The sequence below is a fragment of the Dermacentor albipictus genome, chromosome 6 (genome assembly GCF_038994185.2).
Source record: "Dermacentor albipictus isolate Rhodes 1998 colony chromosome 6, USDA_Dalb.pri_finalv2, whole genome shotgun sequence".
NCBI classification, from domain to species: domain Eukaryota; kingdom Metazoa; phylum Arthropoda; class Arachnida; order Ixodida; family Ixodidae; genus Dermacentor; species Dermacentor albipictus.
This window is the reverse complement of record NC_091826.1, coordinates 94,843,883-94,859,001: the sequence shown is the minus strand read 5'-3', so window position 1 is coordinate 94,859,001 and position 15,119 is coordinate 94,843,883. Positions and strand designations below refer to the sequence as shown.

Genomic DNA, 15,119 nt, shown 5'->3' with positions numbered 1-15,119 from the left:
TTGGCTCCGATAAAGTAGGTGTGCCTAGCAATCTATTATCCTGATTGTAAAAGGAAGGATTTATTTTTGCAGTACCATTATCAGTTGTGAATACAAAGCAAAAATAGTCGTTAGAATCATGAGCTCCAGCCTGATCTAGCGCATATGGTGAAGCTGGATTAGTCAGGTTTGCACTCATATAGTACCAGAATTTGTGAGGCGCATTCCTAATAAACTCGTGCAATGCAGAGCCACAGGACTTGTGTTTAGCGTAACGCACTTGTTCCTTAAGTAATCTAGTAAATAAATTTCTTTGAGTATGGTAGCCTGAAACATTCCGTTGCTTGCTAGTTTTTTGTAACCTCTTGATTTTACGTTTAGTATGAATTATTTCACGCATGATCCACGAAATGCATTTGTGAGTTGGCTTGTACACATTCAGGAAACCGAAACGGGTTCCTCGAAAGAAAACCTTCACAGTTGAAGAAAAATTCGCCCTGGTCCAGGGCTTGAACCCCGGACCACCACCTTTCCGGGGCGCGCATATACATTCGCTCTCCAGTGCAGCCGGTCGACTGCAGCGCCGCCCCCGCGGCGCCAACGGGAACTGTATATCTAGGTAACTTTTCGCCCTAGGGGAGTCTAGTCCCTGCGCCATCTAAAGCGCCTAGCGCCATCCTTCCCCTAGCGCCACCGCCTCCCCAGCTTTTGCACCGTCCACGGAGCGACGGGAGCGCTGCAAGCAAATGGCATCGAAATGTCCATCGAAGTTCGGCGCGCAACAGGTAAGTTTCCACTTTGCGCTTGTCTGCTATATTGGTTCAGCGACAGTTAACATAGTGCGCGTGCCGGAAATGTTAGTTTTGTATTCACTTTTATTCTTGAATGAAACTATATGCGCGTCCGTGGCAGTTGCAAAAAAGAAAACGGGTACCTGCGCCGTACTCGCGCGTCTGATCTCTGTTCATTCAGTCACACAGTTGGTGCACAGGTTTCTTCTGATCGCGATCGAGGCCAATCAGGATGAAAATTTGTGCTGTTGCACGGCCGTGCTATCCGTGTCAAGTTTGTTGAGCTGTAGCGCAGAAAACGAATACGCGCTCGAATGCTGGCGCGGTGCTCGATCGACTGGATCCTTACCGGAGCAGTATCGCTACCTTAAGTGCGCGGGTGTCACAGGTGTAAAAAGTGGTATGTGCTCACACCGCACACATTAATCTATATATTTAGAAAACATGCATTCCAGTCGTATCATTACAGATCAAATGCTACACTGATAAAATGTTCCATACCCACACCAATATCTGTGACGTTCAGGAGCGCCTCTTGAAGCACAACAAGGATCCTAAGCTTAACAAAAGCCAAGGTGAATAAGCTTTTTATTCAGCAACAACTTTTTGCACAGAATTGCGAATCATATCGTTTCCACAATAACAGTGCAGAACTCAACCATACCAATAGCAAAAAAGAAAAGACATTGTATTTTCAGCGTCGTACTCCTGTGAGCATCCGTAGAAGCACTGCAGCTGAATGCAGCGAATGCTTTCACAATGTTTACAGAATAACAAACAAAATTGCACGTGTCTGAAACTTTAGAACAAATTTGATAGTGGAAGAATCAGTGGTGGCACGAGAATAATAAACCACAGAATTACGAATCGTACCACTTTCACTGCAACAGCACAGAACTCAACCATGCCAAAACTTTAGAAAAAAAAAGTATTTTCGTCACCATAGCCCTGTCAGCATCTGTACAAGCACTATAATTGGATGCAGGAAATGCTTTCACAATGTCTACATTTTGTAAAATGTTAGGAATGAACACTGCATGAGAATAACAACAAACAAAATTGCGCATGACTCCAACTTCAGAACAAGTTTGACCGTGCTCCAGCTTCCTCTACACCAACAGCTTTCTGCAGCAGTAACAGTGGGCAGAACTCTTCATCCTGAACAATGTGCAGTTTGGTTTGCCAAAACTGATTACAATAAAATTAACAAAAACAGCTGTTGCTCATGGCAATGAATTTAGAATGATCACACTCACAAGTTGGCAAAGATACCTTTTGACATCACTGGTGCAATTGCTGTGCACAGCGTGAACCCACAGAGCTTTTATTGCACTTATGGTCTGGATAGAAACATAAAATGGCGCTCCTAGGATGCGCACTCAGCGAGTTTCCATTTCAGGAATAAGACCACACAACTACCTCCATGTCGTCCGAGGCGAAGGAGCTTGTTGGACAAGGTTACTATCAGGCTCTTCGAATTCGGATTGCCAGAATAAACACTGTGACTCTTGTAAACCTGGCCTAACTTTTGGCTCACCATGGCATGCTCAATAAGCACACATATGGCACATTTGTGAACCAATGCATGTTTATTTGCTACTAGGAGTTACATTAATATTCCTGATATGCCATGAAGGGCCACTAGCTTTGCATTTGGCAGTACACGAGGAACTACACATATGGAGGCTTGAGGAAACCATGCAGCTTGTTTCATGGGCCACACCCCTGCATGATTCACTAGAAAAATGGAACGGTGTGCCTTTGTGGCAAGTAGTGTTTAACGATGAGCCCTCCTTTTAGGCCAAATCCTTAACCTCTCAACAATGAATGAGTTGAATGCCAAGGTGAATGGTTCTTCCAAAAGGTGCATTCCAGCAGGTATACCTGCAATCACAAGTAGATGAAAGCCCCACTGAAGATCTCACTGTGAACACAGCAAAGTAACTCTACAGAGTCAGTCATGTCCCTTACAATATTGCCGTAGCGCTTTTGTTATTCCCGCAGTGCATGGCCTCTGCTTATTGGACTTGACGGCACAAGTGTGTACATTGATGATATTGTCGCAGCCAGTGATGTCGTTGCCCTGCAACAATGTCCTTAAAAGCAGTTCGGGGACCACTAAAAAGTGCAGGAGTCAGTGTTTTGAAAGAAACGTTTGTGTTTGGTACACTGTTTGTAGGGTTCTTCGGCTACTGTGGTGATGCTGTAGGCACCAGACCAACAGCTGGAAAATAGAAAGCCATCAGGGAGAACTTCAGAGCTGAATAGCAATACATAGATACAAAGTATCCTTGGAATGCTCAGCTTCTATAGCTATTTCCTGCAGTATCGAGCATAACTAGCAGAAAGCTTACATACACTGCTCGATTAAGAAGTTTCATAGAACTGGGGAGGATGTGAAAGCACTGCCTTTCAATGACTGAAAGCCATTCTAAGCTTGGTGCGAAAACCAAGCCATTTTGATGAGCTCCGTGACCTTGTACTGCCATGCAATGCTTCACCCTACGGCTTGAAAGCTGTCCTCTCACGAATCAGTGGCAAAGGTCTCAAAGCAACAGTATCTTTTGCATCCTGAACATTGGAAAAAAAGCAAGCAAAACTACACGCAGGTTCAAGGAAGTGGCAGCAATTGTCTTTGTACTGAAACATTTTGAGCTGTATCTTGCTGGTCGTCACAAAACTGTGTACAGTGCCCATATGCCACTACTGAGAATAATGAGCCAGGTGGACCAAATCACACTAATGGTGTCAACCAGAATAATATGGCGGGGTTTGATACTTGGCTGCTACGACTATGAGCTTCTTTACCACACTGGAAAAATGCATCAGAACGACTCTCAGTCGAATCCTGCTCCCAAGGGAACTTGATGAGCGGGCGACGCTGGGAGACATTTTAGTTCTCAAAGCAATACAGCAACTACTGCTCATAGGCCACCGTATAACACAGCTCATAGGGGCAGACAGGGTTGACAGGGTTCTTTCTGCAATTCCTAATGTATTTCAGGAAGGCGATACGAAGTAGTGGACTGGAAGAGAATTCACCCCATTCAAGTAATGTGGAAAAGAGCTATCAATCCATAAAGGTTGCATAATACGGGGTTCGCAAGCGATTGTGCCAAGATATGCACAAAAGCAACCCCTAAAGACGCTTCATGTCAACCACCTTGGAGATGTGGCAATGAACACTGCAGCACGTGGGCACTTTTGGTGGTCATGTATCTGTTATAGTACCAGTACTGCTTTTAGACATCAAATGACACAGATCACAAACATTAGTTAGGTGTATGTGACATTTTGCCCTTTATTAGTCAAGAGGGCCAACATGAACTACACAATGACATATATTTTTATCTATCAGGCACTTGACACATGAGTGTATAGATTGAGCTGCAACTAAATTGCTTCTCTCGACATAAAAGGAACAAAAAATACATGCCATCAGAATAATTTCTTCAGCCATAACTGTAAGCTTATTCTGACCCACCGTGATGACTCAGCTACTTTTTGCTGCCGATCACAAAGTTGCAGGTTGAGCCCCTGTGGCCCCATTTTCAATGGAGGCAGTAATCTGCAAACACCCATATAGTATTTACACATATACTCTGTCCGAGTAGTTTATTGCAGCACTGTGGAAGCTGCACAACTACTTAGCCAATAGGAAGACCGAATGCCTCTCAATATGTGTTCACCCGTGCTGTATCTGCTCATAGTGTGCCGACTGTTCTGTAAAAAATGGGTACGCTTACGGAACAAATGTTTTGTTGCTTTAACCATAAGCCATATTCTAAACTTGGAACACCGTTTCCACAAACCACATAGATATAGTGTGCGTACACCTCGTACCTTTGACTGTGCTGCATACTGGCAGCATGAAAGCAACCATTTACAAGATTACAGTACATGAACAAGAATATATACGCACGAAGACATACTCGCAAATGCACAACATGGTGACATTGCTATCACTGCATCATCTAACAGTGGTTAACGCACGTGCCGCATTCCAGATACCGACACTACACTTTCTTCCCTATTAGATCAAAAGCGGTCATAGCCCCAACACTCGGGAGGCTGCCTTTCCCAGCAGCTCTGTCTTAGGGGTATCAGTTCATTATCGGTTGACAACTGGTCTGACATCTGTGGTTCAACCTGAGACTGTGGCTGAACAACAGGCAGCAGAGGAGAGGTGACCTCAGATGTGTTTGGCAGGCAAATTTCCCTGTTATCGTGGTTTTCGCCACCAAGCACACAATGTTGTAAATGCTCTGCACTTACAAAACGCACTTTGTTTGCACTAACAATGAAATACATAGTTGGACACTTAAGTCGTGTAACATTTCCAGGAAACCACTTACACTGCCCTGCCTTGCATTGAACAAACCAGCACACGGTCACCAGCTACAAAATATTGTGGGTTCACTCTGTGCTTATCTGCCGACTGTTTCACCCTTTTTGCTTTATCGGTCGTGACATTTGTCAGCTTTGGTCTCAACAGAGACAATCTTTGTCTGCAATTTCCTTCTCAAGAACAATTCAGCCGTTGTCTCTCCGGTTAATGTCTGCGGCGTTGTCCGATAGCAAAATAGAAAGTTGTCTATTTAGTGCTACACAGTTCTTGTACTGCCATTTTCTCTGTCCTCCAGCAACTGCTTAGACAGTGCAGTCTTTGTAGCTTGTACAGCATGCCCTGCTACCTCATTGGACTGCAGGAGGTACAGAGGTGTGAATGTGTGCTTCACACCATTAGTTTTCAGAAAACCTTGGAACTCATTAGCACGGAATGGCGGCCTGTTGCCTGTTAACACTTCTGAAGGGAGACTGTGCACAGCAAACAAGAGATCTAACCACTGTAACTGTCATAGTAGGCATCGTCATGCTGCACACTTTCACTAATAACCACTTGCTATAAGCATCAATGGCTAAAAGAAATATTTTTCCTTCTTTCTAGGCAAAATAAAAATTCACCCTTTCCCATGGGTGCTCGCACATTTTCCACGAGGTCAGAGGTTTTAGTTCTGCTGTGGTTTTACGCTTTGACAAATGCTGCACTTTTGCACCATTTCCTCCAGTGCATCGTCAATGCCTGGCCACCAGACCATCGACGTTGCGACCATTTTTATCTTTGGGATTCCCAGGTGGTGTTCGTGCATCTAGTTCAGCACAGCATTCTGCGAAAATTTTGGAATGATCACTCTGTTCGTCCAAACAATGCAACCAGCTTCAACTGAGAAGTTCAAAACATCGAACCCAGAAAGGTTGCAATCTCCCAGAAGCAGCCTATAGCCAACCATGCCATATGTCGCAAATTAGAGTTAGTAACTTGTCGTGCATTGTTTCACGCTCTATATCCTTTGCTGTCAAAGGAAGCTCGTCAAGAGTGGGAAAATAAAAAAAAATCTTCAGTTTTCTCTGCCATTTATGGCAGTGGCAGTCAAGATAAGGATGGCCAATTGCTATGCCAAGCTTCTGTGCTATCGTAAAGCTGTAGTTAGCTAAGAGAGCAAACCATTGGTGTACCCTAGCAGTGGCCATATCACTGCTTTTCCTTTTATATTTGAAGAGCATGGTTAGGGGTTGATTGTCTGTTAATATATTAAAAGCTTGACCATACAGGTAGTTGTGACATCTTTTGACACCGAACACAGTGCTCAAAGCTTCTTTTTCGATCTGCCCATAATTGCATTCAGCTGGTGACAGTGACTGGTACGTAGATACACTTGGTTTGTCTTTTCCGTTAACACATGCAACAAAATAGCACCAAGACCATATATGGAGGCATCACATGTTAGCTGTATCTTTTTTTTTGACGTCATACAGCTTGAGAACGTGCTCGTTGGTAAGCATTTCTTTACAAGCCCTAAATGCATCATCGCATTGGCACGACCAATGCCATGCTGTTTCTCTGCTCAACAAGTCATGCAGGGGTTTTAGCACTGTAGCTAGGTAAGGCAAAAATTCTGAGTAGAAATTAATCAAGCCCGAAAAGGCTTTCAGCTGAGTCACATTTTCCGGTTTTGGCACATGCTCGATGACTGCCACCTTATCCACAGTGGAATGCAAGCCATTCTTATCACCGTTATGGCCCAGGTATCTTATTCGTTGTTGGAACAACTTGCACTTGTCAGTGTTGATCCTTATGCCATGTTCTCGTAGTCATATGAGCATCTCCTCTAACCTGTCATAGCACTGCTTTCAATCTTCGCCTGCGATGACGATGTCATCTAAGTAACAGGCGGTGCCAGACAACCCGTTTAGGATTTGGTCCATCACTACTTGTAACACTGCCAGCACGCAGACTATGCCACATGGCAAGCATTGGAACCTGAAACCAGCATTGGAACCTGAAAGCAGTTCTTCCGCTCGCTCGTCCAATTAAAGCTGCATGTATGCCTTAAATAAATCCAGAATTGAAAAGGCGGCTCTGCCATGTAACATTGCAAAAATGTCCTCTAGCAGAGGGAGCCAGTACTGGTCCACCTCAATTGCAGGGTTTACTGTGACACAGTAATCACTGTATAGCCGAAGCTCCTTGCCATTTTTCTTTGGTACGATAGCGAGAGAGTTGCCCAGCACTATGGCGCACACAGTATATTACTCCAACTTTTTCAAAGTTAGCCAGTTCCTAATCGACCTGTCTGCACAATGCGTATGGCACTGATCGCACCTTGTAGAATACAACAACTGCTTGCCTTGAAACCTTTTATCACTCCATAACCAGGCTTGAACAGTTCGCAATATTTGTCAGTCAAGGACATTTCCTTTGTCAGTGTGTTCACTTGCATTACTTCATCCCACTGGATTTCAACTTTACTTAGCCAGTTGCAGCCAAACAACACAGGCATTAATGCAGAAAGTTGGGCTAGTTGGTGTTGATGCGTTTGCTGTTACATAGTAGCGCTAACAAGACTAATGGAAGAAAAGTTAAGACAGGACAGAGTGCTAGACTTCAAGTCTAGCACTTGAATTCTAGCACTCTGTCCTGTCCCAACCTTCTTTTTTTGTTAGTCGGGTTAGCACTAGTAAGTATGTCACAGCAGACGTAGGCATTCTCACACTTTCAGTCTCTTTAGCAATTACTAGAGGCAAATGAAAACACTGCTCACAGTAACTCACTTCAACATCAATGATTCCTTCGGCATCAATCGGCGTGCCATGTTTGATACCAGCTTTCCTGAGATTAGCACTCGGTAAATGCTTCGCACACTCTGCCTCCGACATTACAGAAACTGCTGCTCCTGTGTCTAGCTCCATGGGTAGCTCTCCCGTTTAACTATACATTTATTACAATGCCAGGACTGCCTGAGCGGTTATCGGTGTGACAAAGTGTAAGCAACTCTCTATCCAATGTTTCCGGCTCCAATTGGTGTACCACTCTCGTTTTGCACATTTTTGCAAGATGGCCTTTCTTTTGAGATATATAACAAGTGCTGCTGTAAGAATGGACAACTTACAGGTGCGTGCCGCCCCCCACATTTCTGACACATTGACTTAGCTCTTTGCGTCAAAGTACTTGGGTGTCGGCTTTTGAGGGCCATGATTGCTGCATGCCCCTGCTTCTGAGCCCCGTCGCAACGTCGACGAGTTGCTTTGCCAGTGGAATTCGCTGCTGCTGTATGACTGTTCAGTGCTGTTTTTGCAAACATTTGCAATGCATCTCTCGCTGCCATCTCCATGGCAGTGACAACGTTGCAAACACAGTTCCAGGTGAGCTCGGTGTCAGCCATGGCTGGCAACCAACAACGTACAGCCTCGGGATAAAGACCAGCTATCAGGCAGTCCCAAAGTTCTTGTTCCAGGAAGCCACCGAAATCGCATGAGGCTGTTAGTTTCCTGAGCTGGACCACAAAGTTTGTGATGCTTTCTTGAGGTGCTTGCTTCCTTTGATTAAAGTGGTATCTTGCGCTCACTATTGAACGCCTTGGCAAGTAGTGCTTTCGCAGCATTGACACGACTTCCTTGTACATCAATGTGTGAAGCTTTCGATGAAGACCTCCAAGCTCACGCTGTCGGGATCGAATTCCGGTAGCTTGCCGACCGCCGTCGCCATCTTCAGTTCTTGTTCGATCGCACCCTCATTGCTTGTTTGTTGTACCCGTAGAGGGAGGCATAGGCCTCAAGAAACGGCTGTATTGTCCGTGCTGCATACTGGCAGCATGAAAGCAACCATCTACAAGATTACAGTACATGAACAAGAATATATACACGCGAAGATACACTTGTGCGTGCACAACAGGGTCACATCGCTATCACTTCATCATCTAACAGCAGTAAATGCACATGCTGCATTCCAGATACCGACAAAACAATGGGCACAAATTGCCAACCACATGACACGCCGTGGTTGCTCAGTGGCTATGGTGTTAGGCTGCTGAGCACGACGTCGCGGGATCGAATCCTGGCTACGGCGGCCGCATTTCGATGGGGGCGAAATGCGAAAACACCCGTGTACTTAGATTTAGGTGCACGTTAAAGAACCCCAGGTGGTCAAAATTTTCTGAAGTCCTCCACTACGGCGTGCCTCATAATCAGAAAGTGGTTTTGGCACGTAAAACCCCATAATTTAATTTCTTTCTGCCAACCACATTTTGCCTTTGCTTTAATGGCCTTTTGCTCCTGGCACATTGTCCTTTACGCTTCTGCTTAGGGCATGGACTCGCTTGGTTTTTTTTGTTGGTCGTCCGGCTGGGATTCGTCCTGAACCCCTTGGCAAGCCAGGTCGACGTCTTGCAAGGCTAGTTGGCTGCACTTTAATTTTTTTGCCGTGCCTCTTTGTTGCCACGGCGGAAGCCTTCAACCTTATCAGGAATTCGTGAATGGCACTTGTGGTGGTGATCCCATCCAGATGTGCACTCACAGACTGCAGGAGTGCAGCACTAGCAGGGTCTTCTCTTGCAGCTGCTGTGTAGATGCGCTGCATGCTCTTGCTGAATGATGAATGCTCATACTGTTCTGCCAGGTCCTGCAAAGGATGTTTTTGTCAGCTATTGTCCATTCATTCTAGCACAAACCTGCTAGCTGTGAATTTGCCGTGTGCTTAAATATGTGGACACTCATAAGCAAAAATGCATCTTGCCTTTTTATAATATAGTGTGCCCAGGAATCGGTCGTAATGGCAAATTTTTTTTGTATGTGCCTTAAGTTGTTGCGCGTCTTAAGAGCAGATGTTTGCAATTTGACCAGTAATTTATATTTGAGTATTCATCACAAACAGCCTAGAACAAGGCCTTCCTTGCATTCACTCGTAAATGTGTGCGCGCGCGCGCGCGCGCGTGTGTGTGTGTGTGTGTGTGTGTGTGTGTGTGTGTGTGTGTGTGTGTGTGTGTGTGTGTGTTTGTGTGTGTGTGTGTGTGTAAGACACTACAGGCAAAGCTACTAATGTAATCAGTTCTGTCCAGTCAACTAGCTTTCATCTGTAAATGCATATAAGTAATCTTGCAACAACAGCTATGCAATGGTGGGCAGCATGAAAAAACTGACATTGAAAAGACTAAAAATGAAAGAAAACATGGCATCTGTATCAGGTTATCAGCGTGCTGAAACATGGAATGTAACACACCTCAGGCTGCAGGCTGGAGCCAGCATGTGGCTCTTGTGGAATTCACAGTGGCTCAGTGCAGTTGGTACTTTCTTGTGCAGCTGGCTCACTGGTCCCAGAAGAAAGAGAAAGTGCCATGTCGTCTTTCTGAACAGTAAATGGCACGAAAAATTGCTCTGGGGGGCATCGGTCCCCAAGTGCCAGATGAGCCAGCTCTCTGCAGTCCCCTGAAGTAAGCTCTGGGCTGTTTGGGAACAGCCCACCAAGGGCCCGCTGTACAACTGCTTGATGCTTGCAGAAGGCTCCCTGGCTCCCCTTCCAGCAACTGCAGACTCCTACATCAGCCCTTACCTCATACGTCCCATTACCCAAAGAGTTGGGCACATTATAAATATTCTCTTCAACTTGAACTATGGATTCTGGTGGGATTTCGGGCATTTTTTGGAGGAGGTGCTGGAAATCAATTTTGTGTGATTGTTCACGATAATTTGCATGACGCAGCAGCCGCGTTTCAAAATATTTTTCCCAATTAGTCATTACAAATTCAATTAGGGCTACTGCGTTGTAAGCTTTGGTCCGGCTGAGAACGACATCCTTGAGGATTCGGACAGATGCCTCAGAATAGTTGTTAGTATTCTGTCCTCTTGTGACAATCCCAGCACGGTACAAAAGCACCCACTCATATTCACGTTGAAGGAATGCCTCAACTCTTTGGACGTAGGATGGATAAGGCAGGGCATGTAGGCATGCTTTGGCTGCCTGAAGGTCACCTTCATCTTTTGCGTAAAGGATCTGAAACATAATATGAAACATCGATGTGTATCAGTTCGTTTTCAACATCCTCATTGTCTTCTAGCGGTGTTTTCCAAATAGCTCATTGGGAATTTAAAGAGCCCATTTTTGCCAGAAATTTCAGTATGCAAGAAATAAGTTAGGCCAAATTATTGCTGTATCTTGTGCACAAACTTTGTGAATGTTATTTCTTTCATTTTGCTTGAATAACTCCATTATCCAGTGGTTGTCAATTTGTGGCATATGTCATGCATTATAATGATTGCATTTTTATTTGTTAGAATTGTTTCAAAGAAGTGTTGTGAAAACATTTCCTTCACTATGTGTATTATGCAACATTAACATAGCTGGCTAGCATGATATTAACACTAATGAATGAAAAAAATTGCCATGAGAAATGGCACTCACTCGCGCAGTGAATTAATCACTGTGCTAGCATTAAAGACCTGTGTTTCGCCCTGCTTTTTTGCATCCAAAATGGCCAGAAATTACTCATAACTGACATTACAGAGAATAAATTCGTGCATTTTAGGATAATATCGTGATAAAAAATTCCAGACTTAGCAGTCGCAGCACTGAAGCTTTAGTGCAGCCCTAGAAAGCACAAATGAGTAAAAGGAAAATCAAATTTAAGCTTTTCTATACCTATTTTGGGACCGAATTGCACTACAGATACAGAAGAATTTTATGCCTCCAGACTAATCAATGAATCAGTCTTTTACCTGCGACATCTTTTGATGACATCAAAACAATGTGTTTCACATGTGGCCAGTGATTGCCAAGCTTTGATGCTGCAACATGGCAGTGTCCCATATCATGTGGCACTTTCTGTGGTGCAGCTTCTGACATCAAAAATAATCAGATCAGTGACTGTGGAACCTAGTCGTCGCTGATCTGATTATCTGATCCGATTATTTATAACTTCTGGAGAAAAAAGTACACATATGAAATATGTATACTTTTTCTCCACAAGTTGCAAATCGATTCAGTGAAATTACATTTTAGGACTGTGGACAGCATCCTCTAGCTCATGATTGGCCAAATGACTGTGACTCCACCAGAGGCTCTCCAGTGCTACTGTATATCGAGTAGATGGAGCAGCTGTGAAAGCATGTGGTCTTGGGAAGAAGATTGTTTTTAGAGCAAATATTTATACAATGCATATTGCATGTTTCTTGTGGATGATGCACGTGGGCGCCCACAAGTGTGATAAGTCTTCAACTTAATCAGTTACAAACTAAGTTGCATCATGTTTTAGCGCACCTTGTGTATATGTATTGTCCAAAGGTAAACATTGGTACTAGTCTGTGCCATTTTTTCCCTTAGTCTTCTTTTTTTTCATTTCGTGTTTCTCTTGGCATGAGGAACCTAGCGTGGTAGCTTAACATGAACATATGCTAACTAGCCGTACTCCTCGCCTTATGTAACCTCTTTGCTCTTTACACCATCTCGCTTTGTTGTGGGCTTGCATATGTTCTCTGTCGCTTGTATTCAATCAACATCCATCTGTAAATTACTCTTTTGTGTGGTGTAATGTCACCAACATGTTGTTGAGTAGTGAGGCAAGTGAAAAAGACAACCAAGGTCATTCTGACCTGATATGCCACACCCATTCTTTTTTTTTCCCAATCCAGGTTATGAAATGTTGTTCTCTACCTTTGTTCTGACTATAAAGTTCCAATCTTGCTTCATGTGTGGCTTAGAACAAGCTTCACCAAAGATCTATCGTGCAGCGCCTCTTTCTGCAGCTTCCAGCTGCTGCCTCCATGGGACAGAAATTGTCCATATCTTGCGCCATTCACCTACACTCCCACGTTGGCTTAAGCTGCAGCCAGGGTGACAATTCACAGCTGAGAGGGGCGATAGCAGCGTCAGCATTGCTTCATATTTCATCACTTTTATCTGTGTATATTGTTCGCTTTTATCGTGTAGCAAGTGCACTTTTCATAATACACCTCTGCCTTAATGCGGGCCTTACAGTAATAGTTTGTTGCATCACATTTCAGTTGCTTCTCTTATCATGCATCTTCGATTTACACAGGCACTAAGAAGTTCTGAAATAAGACAAACTGCATAAGTTTGTACACTTTCCGTTTACTAGAACCTGGGTTGCAGTGCATTTTTTACTGCGCTAAATGCATGATCCTTACTTGAAGCCCCTTAGCCCACTGCTTGAAGTGTTGAAGCAGTGTTGACAAGCACATACAACAGTAGCAGCAAACTGTGAAGCTTGTTGCAAGCTGTATTTGCTGACCATTATCACAGGTACTCTTTAGTGGATGTCTAAGGCACTTGTCCTAACAAGCAATGCTCGGACAGAACGCTACATAACACCGCAGAAAAATTGAAGCCTAATAGTAAAAACAGTCGCAAGCTAGTTCTACTGTTCTAAGTAGTGACACCATGTCATCAGCTTTGTTTAACTCCTTCAAGTAATATTTACTTTTATTTCTGTTATGTTCTTTTTTCTGTCATTTTGAAGCTTAGTGTAAGCACTTTAAGCCTTCTTGTTACCTTCTGAAAGCTTGCCATGAGGTGGCGCCGGTCATCTTTCGGTATCTTGTTGTGTGCAGCCAAAAGCCAGCGCCACTCAGCTTGGAGGACATGAAAGATGCACAGCAATTGTGTTGCTGAGGGCCAGACGTCACAAAGGGCATCCTTCTCCGCCCTGGAGTTGTCCGTCATGAATGCTGTCGGAGCCTGCAGGTAAAAAAGAACTTAATGAATCAGCGCTTTAATAGATGAACCCTGCATTTCCCTAATATATTATTATCCCATATAAAATCATGCAAGAGCTTGGTCTTATAAGCAAGGTACAAATGAATCACTTCATGCTGTCTTTGGAAAAGAAATATCTAATCTTACTGACATAAAAGGCCTGTTCCAAATGTTTACATATATTTATGGTATCTACTCGCATAATGATAGCACTTTTGTGTAAAAAAATTGCCCCGAATTCAGGTGTGCAGTCATTACGCGAGTTGAATTTCCCGCGAAAAGAAAACATTTTTTTTCATCCCACATTTGCTGCAGGATGACAACAGGTCAACAAACAGGCGGCTGCCGCTGTAACAGTGCGGGATCCCAAAACAAAAATGTTGGCCGGCAGAGCAAGCCGAACGCGCTGAACTTGATTTTTTTTCTTTTCATGAGTATATTACGCGCATTGAAATAGCTTCTTTCATATCAGTAGTGAATAATATCGTTAACATCGGCAAGGCTGCGGCAATAACGTAGCCATGTCCACTTTGAGGGGACAGAAACAGAGATGGGCATGCTTAGCTGCCAGTGACATAGAAACACATGGCAGGTATGCTGCGGAAACTGCGACATTTGCCTTCACTACTATCCTAATACAGCACGTTTCCGCTAAGGCTGGGTGAATATCTTAGCTGTGTTACAAGCGTCAGCGCATGAATAGGGTACACTTATAACGTATCGCAAACGTGTAAACATGGCTACTATCATTGCGGCTCGCGATTTGTTGCGTGCCCATGAGCGCTGACGAGAAGAATCAAAAGGCGCCTTTTTTGTTGTTGTTGAGTACAACCATTACAAAGCCTACAAATAACAAAGCCCAGGCAAATTTGGTTGTACCTTTTTTTTTTTCACGGAAGTGTGCAAAGTGATGAAAGGAATAAAATGGGGCATCCGCTTAAAAATGTTTGGTGCATGCAGACCACTTGGTATGTCTTGAACAGTCGTTCGCGTAGCATTCAACAGCATTCGACAGACGGTAAGCGCAATCATTAGCTAGACTTGGCACCCGACGTATCGCTGCAGTAAGTTCGGGGTGTGATCATTACACTGGAAAGAAAAAAATGAATTTTGACGACAAAATTCAGGGGTGTGATCATTACATGAGTGCCATCATTATGCAAGTAAATTTGGTGTATATATATTTTTTACCCAAATGTTATGAAGGTTTATGTGCCTTTTTGTTAACTGTCATTCAGAGCACTGTTTCTGGCACAAGACTTGGTTCTCCCTATGTTAATGTGTTTGCTTGCAGTGCTTGGATT

At 43.9% G+C, this 15,119-nt stretch overlaps 1 long non-coding RNA gene across 1 annotated transcript in view; it reads left to right on the top strand.

Annotated features, from left to right (window-relative positions):
• LOC139061295 (uncharacterized) overlaps positions 1–15,119 on the top strand; it is a 108,369-nt gene that overhangs the window by 18,993 nt on the left and 74,257 nt on the right. The window contains exon 2 of the long non-coding RNA XR_011515344.1: positions 13,671–13,803. This is a non-coding gene — a long non-coding RNA (uncharacterized lncRNA). The remainder of the gene's footprint in view (positions 1–13,670; positions 13,804–15,119) is intronic.